The sequence below is a fragment of the Gekko japonicus genome, unplaced genomic scaffold, assembly GCF_001447785.1.
Source record: "Gekko japonicus isolate JY-2015 unplaced genomic scaffold, Gekko_japonicus_V1.1 scaffold1278, whole genome shotgun sequence".
Taxonomy (NCBI): Eukaryota; Metazoa; Chordata; class Lepidosauria; order Squamata; family Gekkonidae; genus Gekko; species Gekko japonicus.
Window position 1 is genome coordinate 275,172 of NW_015170926.1, and position 7,405 is coordinate 282,576.

Here is a 7,405-nt window from a genome sequence, read left to right on the forward strand (position 1 = left end):
GAGGTATCCCTCTTCCTCCTCCTCCTCAGACCCCACCCTCAGCAGGCTTCATCCCTAAAATATCCTGGAAGTTTCCAACCTGGAGTTGGCAACCCTATGTCCTTTCCAGGCAACCAGCAGCCTACCTTTATCTGCCTGTCTGTCTTCAGGTTTACATCCCCCCCCCCAGCCTCTGCCTAAGGAAAGGGCAGTCTTTCCCTGCAGTGGGAACCAAAGCAGCTGACATCATTCTCCTCTCCCCCGTATGATCCGCACAACTACCCTATGAGGTATGTTAAGGTTGAAAGTGTGTGAATGGTCCATAATCCCCCAGGCAGCTTTTAAAACATGAACCTGGGACCTGCACACCATCCTCTGAAGCGCTCTCTGTGGCAGTAATGGGGTGACTGCGGGCACCTTTTCCTATCATTTTGTGCCTTGTGGTATTCTGCTTGTGGTGTGATCTGTCTTCTTTGTGATGTGGCATGATTGTGTTATTGGGTTTGTTTCTTTTGAAGGGGAAGTGATGTGTTGTGAGTGAGGACATATTTTACCTCAGAATACAGTAGGTTCCATATGCAACTGAAAATTCCAACTGCCTTGGGGGCGGGTGGGGGAGTTTGAGGTGTGGAATGGAGTGAAGTCCAATCAGCTTCCATATGCAAAAGGCCTTGAAACGCTGGGCGGGACTGCACAAAGCAGCCAGTCAACCCAGCCAGCGTCTTCTGACTGACAGTTCTTGCGGCCAAACACTAAAGGTGTGCATTTGGAATGTTGGAGCCCACTACGACTTTATATATAAGGGAGAGATGTTTATGGTCAATTCTAGCGAAATAACTAAAGAGGAAGACTTACTAAGATATGAACTTACTAAGACATAATCTTCTGAGGAAGATTAACCACGAAATGGGCTTACACCTGGATGCTCCTCGGTTCATCACAGGAGCTGCGCTGCTGCATGACACAGGATCACATTAATTGTTGTGTTCTCTTTATTTACTTAACATGTCAGGACTATATGCAATGTAACTTCATTATAAAGCATAGTAGCCATTATTCATAGTGATTATTTAGTTTTTGTTCATTTAGAGCCCTGGCAGGAGGCCAGCAGTGATTCTGGGGCTTTGTTCTGGACTTTTGCCCAGGGCCCCAGAATCACTAAGACAACTGCTGCTAGCCATGTTCAGAGAACTGCAGTTAAAGGGCTTTACTCAGAACACTGGCTGAGTATTCAGATAATTTTACATATTCTCAAGTGTAGATGTTGATGTGCTCAGAAAGTTATCATGCCTCCAAAACTGCAACTCTATATGAGCATTAAAAAACATTTTTAATAGCTGAAGGGAGAAAGTAAATTACAGATGTGGAATGTCTGGAGCTCCAGCTACTGCTGACAGCAAGGAGAGCTCAAGTTTAAAAGCTTGTGGACTGTAACCAGATGATGAAAAGCCACTTGTTCCCACAACAGAAACATCAAAGCGTGAGCAGAAATGATTTAGAGCCAAAATTAATCATTAAAGAGTGGAAATGGATGTGCCAATCAAACTTAACTATTTCAGACTGCTCCCTTCGTATCAGTGATACACCTCTAATAAATTTCACTTGAAGAATTGATTTGTGGTGATTAGATAACTCTTTGGGGCTTTACACATCATTGTAAAGAGGTATCTCTGTCAGTGTTAATGGGAGTAAGTCTGAATATTTGACAACATGAATAATGAATAAAAATTGTTATTAACGATTTACCACACTTAAGTCAGGTATTTCAAATCTTTGCCTCATAAGCTGATGCTTTATTAATAATGAATGTTGCCTTGACAAAAAGTTCTCTGGTCTATAAATTACAGATCTGGATATTTCATGAGTAGACAGCAGCTTCCTTTAAACCTTGGCCTCTTCATCACAGAGATTTTAAAACTAAGTCTGAACTGTACTATTCAGGATGGGGGGGGGGGTTTGCCCAGAACTGTAGTATTCCAGACTGAAAATCAAGTCACACACACACCTGCACATAGCAAACAGGTACATCAGGGAGAAGGGATATAGTCTAATTTCCTTATTAATGATGCTAGTTTTGTATATGAAGGGATTTATTTTTTAAAAAATCATGTGAACTTCGCTTAGTTTGAAGTGATGCAGTGAGAACAATTGCCTGAGAACTAGGGCTAAGTGAGATGGAGGAGGGATGCACCCACTTAGCTGCTGACCACACATGAAGATCCAGATGCAGCAGAAGAGACCCAAAATAGAAAAATGCACACTGTGGGGAGCGAGCCTAAGCAGATCTTCTTGAAAGTAAGGCCCATTTTATTCAATGGTGTTTAGGATTGCAGCCTAGGAGTAACAATATGGGTGTATGAATTAAGAGAATGGGGCAAGGCTGGAGATTCCCCTTCCACAGATACTAATAAATGTGGACCCACCATGGGCCAATCTTTAGCTGAACTAAGACGACTTTTTGCCGTGATCCAAAGTATCCGTTTGAGATCAAGCTAATTATGGTTGTTCTGATCCTCCCACAGGCTGATGTATCAAGGTGAGTGGGGACAAGATTACTAAAAAGAACCCTTGCATGTAACTGGCATCCCCTTGAGGGACAATGCGGTCAGTGCTAGACTGTAATTTTGGGACATCTGGGTTCAACCCCACACTCTTCCATGAAGCTTGCCAGATCACCTTGGCCACTCATTTTCTCTGCCTCAGATGCCCAGGATTATAATAAGGATAAAAAGAGAAATGCTGCCTTGAGCTCTTTGGAGGAAGGGTGGGATAAAAACACACTCAATAGATAGTTAACTAAATGCCGGTGACACACAGTGGGGGTGTCTCAGAAATACCCTTGTCATAAACTTCATTTTATTGGTTTCAGTATAATATTTAGACCTCACCTTTCCCTTGTGGCTACAGTGGCTTACAATTCTAAATTAAAACCATCTAGAATAAAACAAAATCTCATTTATACCCCCAAGAAAATTCCTGCCACTCAAGCCCCATCAAAAAGCCAAGTGAATAAAATAAAATTACGGTGCCTCCTAAACTCTCCAAAGGACAGCACCCTCCTCAGCTGCTCAAGAAATTTATTGCACAAAGTGGGAGCCATTATGAACAAGGAACAGGCTCTGGAACATGTAGGGCTGCCAACTTCCAGGTGGTGGCTGGAGATCTCCCGCTATTACACCTGATCTCCAGGTGACAGAGATCAGTTCACCTGGAGAAACTGGCTGCGTTTGAAGTTGGACTCTATAGCATTATGCCCTGAACCCCACTCTCCTCAGGCTCCACCCCCAAAAATCTCCAGGTATTTCCCAACCTAGAGCTGGCAACCCTAGGTACATGCCAGACAGGTAGCCTTAATCAGGGGAACAGATAGGATGTGGCAGCGAGACTTAACAGGGACAGCTGAGTAGCTGTTGCTGGTGAAGTATGTAGACTACACTGATCTTGGTCAGTTCTGAAGTTAAAATATACTACACCTTGTACTAGAGTGGCCCAAACCTCTGAGGGCTGCCCATTCTTTTGGACAAAGGTTCACTTAAAGCTCAGATGATTCCCCAAGCATTTAGCTCCCTCTCCTGACTGAAATTCCTTCTCAAAAGCCACCCAGAACAAGGCAGCCTTAAAGTTTAACAATGAAAATATGTTTAGAAGCTGAAATGAAGCCAAGTACTTACCCCTTCTCCCCCACTGGGCACAGCTTGACTTATACAGCAAAACAGACAGCTCTTTCCATTTTGGACATGTTTTAATTAGAGCTTCTATCTTCCCCTCCACTTATTGTTTCAGCCACTTTTCCCAGGTGAAGAAAGCATCCAACTTCTAATGAAGTGTCATGCTCTGCTCAATGACATTTAGCAGATGTGGCAAGTGGCTGCCCACATGAAATTGGAGAGAAAATAGCCTTCAGCAATGAGTCATAATGCAAGACAGTATAGCTGATGATTCACCCCAGCTGGAGGGAAATGACTTGTGTTCTCTGTGGAATTCACGTGGTACTATCACAAATGTAAATGGATTGACAGTATGAGGAGAGATGCACATGGACATGTGAGTTATTAAATAAGACTAGGTAAAAAACGTTTAATGTACAAGGGGTTCTCCTGTGACTTTGTAGTGCTGTGTTTGAAGTTCTGTTTCTCTAGGCACTTGGATTCTGATGAAAGCATCATTTCCAAAACTATGAAAAAAGATAACATCACTTGGAGTTCCAATTCAGAAATGATTCATAAGAACATAAGAGCAGCCATGTTGGAGCAGGTGAGTGGCCCATCCAGCCCAACACTCTGTGTCACATGGTGACCAAAACCCAGGTGCCATCAGGAGGTCCACCAGCAGGGCCAGAATTCCAGAAGCCCTCCCACTGTTGCTCCTCAACCAAGCACCAAGAATACAGAGCATCACTGACCCAGACATAGTATTCCATCTATACCTTGTGGCTAATAGCCACTGATGGAATTCTGCTCCATATGTTTATCCAATCCCCTCATGATGCTATCTATGCTTGTAGCTGTGCCACTTCCTGTGGCAGCGAATCCACATGTTAATTACTCTTTGGGTGAAGAAGTACTTCCTTTTATCTGTTCTAAGCCTACTGCTCATAATTTCATTGAGTGCACACAAGTTCTTGTATTGTGAGAGAGAAAAGTACTTCTTTCTCTACCTTCTCTATCTCATACATAATTTTGTAAACCTCTGTCATGTCATCATTTCTCCAAGCTAAATAGCCCTAACCTCTTTAACTTTAACTGAGCACTGCATCCCTAGAGTCGGATTCAACTGGCTTTTGAGCAAGGGAAACCTTTACCTAAAAATTAAAAAGCCCTCTTTCCTCACCCTGGATCCAAATCTTCTCCTCTCTGCTACTTTTTCAGGTTAAACCTTTGGAAAAATCTGTAGCAAACATAACAAAATTTGAGAAAATTCACTATTTATTTAGAAAGGTATAGTTTTTGTTTTAGATTTGAAACAAAAAACCCTACATTTTGAAACCAAGATCTTAGAAAACCAACGGATTATAAAGGAAAACGTTCATCATTGTTAATCACTAATGGTGCTGGTGTTTAGGTATTGTTTTTCTACCCCAAGCACATATCAATCTGTGGTAAGGTAAATGTTCCCCAGTGAAAGCTACTTTTTGTGCCAACCTACAGACTTTTTTTTTTTTGCCCTGACCTGAATGGCCCTGGCTAACTGGATCTTGTCAGATCTCAGAAGCTAAGCAGGTCAGTCCTGAGAGGCAGGCAATGGCAAACCACCTCTATTCATCTCTTGCCTTGAAAACTCTCTGGGGGTGCTATATATTGGATGTGACTTGACCACACTTTTCACCACCACAGACATTTTTAACACTTCACTTCAGTGCTTCCCTGAATCAGTTTTCCTTTGCAAAAATGAATGGGACCCCCCTTTTTTTTTTGGCCCCCCGAAGGGGAATTTTTTTAATTTGCATTTCTAAAAACTACAACGAAAGAGGGAGGGGAAAACTACAGACTATGGGGGAAAGAAAAAGAAGGCCACTAAAAGACCAAGTGTTGAAGGTTACAAACTGCTTATAAAAAAGATTTTTTACTCTTAACAATTGCTTTCAGACATGAGGAGTGTTCATCATTCATTGCTTCAGGTGTCAAAACCAGCTTATCTGACTAGACAGAGAATAATTCCATAGCTAATTAACAAAAAACATAGCCTTTAAAAGACATTGGCATTTCCCTATATGCTTCCTCCTACCCTCAGACAAAATATTGTGGAGCCAAGATTCCCTCAGTCAATACAATCATACAAGTTTATCCTCTTCCTTCTCTGTTGTATCTTCTTTTCCTATCAGCTTCAATATAACAGGCTCTGTCCATTTATTACATAAACCGCATTCCTTTTTCCAGGACTTTCCATCGCTTCCTTGCTTGCCTTAGATCATAAGAGTCCTTCCTATTGTTGCTTCAAACGTATGCTCATTGGAGAATCCAACCGCTCTCTTTACAGGCAGATTTTATGAAATGGGGGTGGCCAAGGCCAGCCCTTTGCTTCAGAATCGCTTTTTAATCTGCTTGCAACCATCCCATATAAGCTAAACTTTAGAGTCACCATACAGTCTCAGTTTCCTCTATGATCAAGGGTTCACTGCTTCTTGATAAAACTGTCCCTTTAAAAGTGCAGTTACATTTAGAGTCGTTCCCATCCAATACACCACTTTAACCAGCAGGGGGCAAACGATTTTAAACTGCAGGAAGAGTCTATGGTTAGGTCACATGACCTAGCCCTCTGTTCCCCTTCTTCCTGAGGAAAACTTGGGTCCCGCCTCCCTCAATGCCTCCGATGGCCATCTTGAGGGATGTTTACATTTGCCAAACAAAACTGCCAAAGTCTCAAAGGTCTGTAAGCGCTTGTTTTTTGGAAAAATTATCTGCTCTAGTCCATTGCCGCTATAAGCTCTGTCCCCCCCAGTCACGCTTCCACTTTGTTCACGTTCATGGGGGAGGATATCGCATTCCCCCCTCCATGCTGTGTTGGGGAGACTTTGCATCAGGGCTTTAAAGTTTCGTTTAAACTTTTAACTCACTCATCAGTCCACAAAAATGACCCAACAGGTCTCACAAAGGTCCCTGGGATCCCGCTGAGCAGAGTAAAAATGCTGAACCTTCGAATTGTCCTGGTGTGCGTCGCTTAGTCCCATTTGGGAACACAGTGCAAAGACCTTCTGGGCATAGGGATGCCCCTATCTGCCGGTAACAACCCGACAGAGCGGCGACCCGCAAAGCCCCATGGTGAGGGACCCTTTGCCAGGGTCCCGGGGGGATGCAGACAATCGCACTCCCTCTCATACACTGGTTCGTGGATTGCGTCCCCAGGAGCATTCTGGGGAAACAGCTGCCATCAGCCCACCAAAACCAGAAGTCGAATGGGACCCTTTTGATTCTGGTGACACTGGTGGGGACAGAAAGACATCCTAATGGCAAAATCGGTTGGTTTTTAGATAAATCCAGGTTTTATAGCCTATATGCTCTTCTGTTTACAGCAAGAAAACTGCAAGTGACAACTGGCTGTATGTTGGGGGCATTATTTACTAGTGTGCAAGAGACAATGTTCTAGAAAGAAAATGATGCTGAGCCAATGCAAAAAAAAAGTGAAAAAGTGAAAAGAATGAAAAGTGAAAACTGTTCTTTGGGAAATGCAGTCAAGAATCCCCAACTTAAAATGTCATTTGGTTGCAAGGAATATTTGTGAGATTTACAAGCTTGCACATAAATTCTAGCCCCATCCTTTCTTTAAGTAAAATCATGTGTCACAGTAGCTAGGCAACTGAAATATTTATGGGCTTCAACAAGTTAATTTAAAATATATTTTCTATTTGATAACATAGTACAAGGGCATGCAATAACAGCTTGGAGATACAGTGCTACTGTAAATGCAGTTGGTATTCAATTAGGGAAAG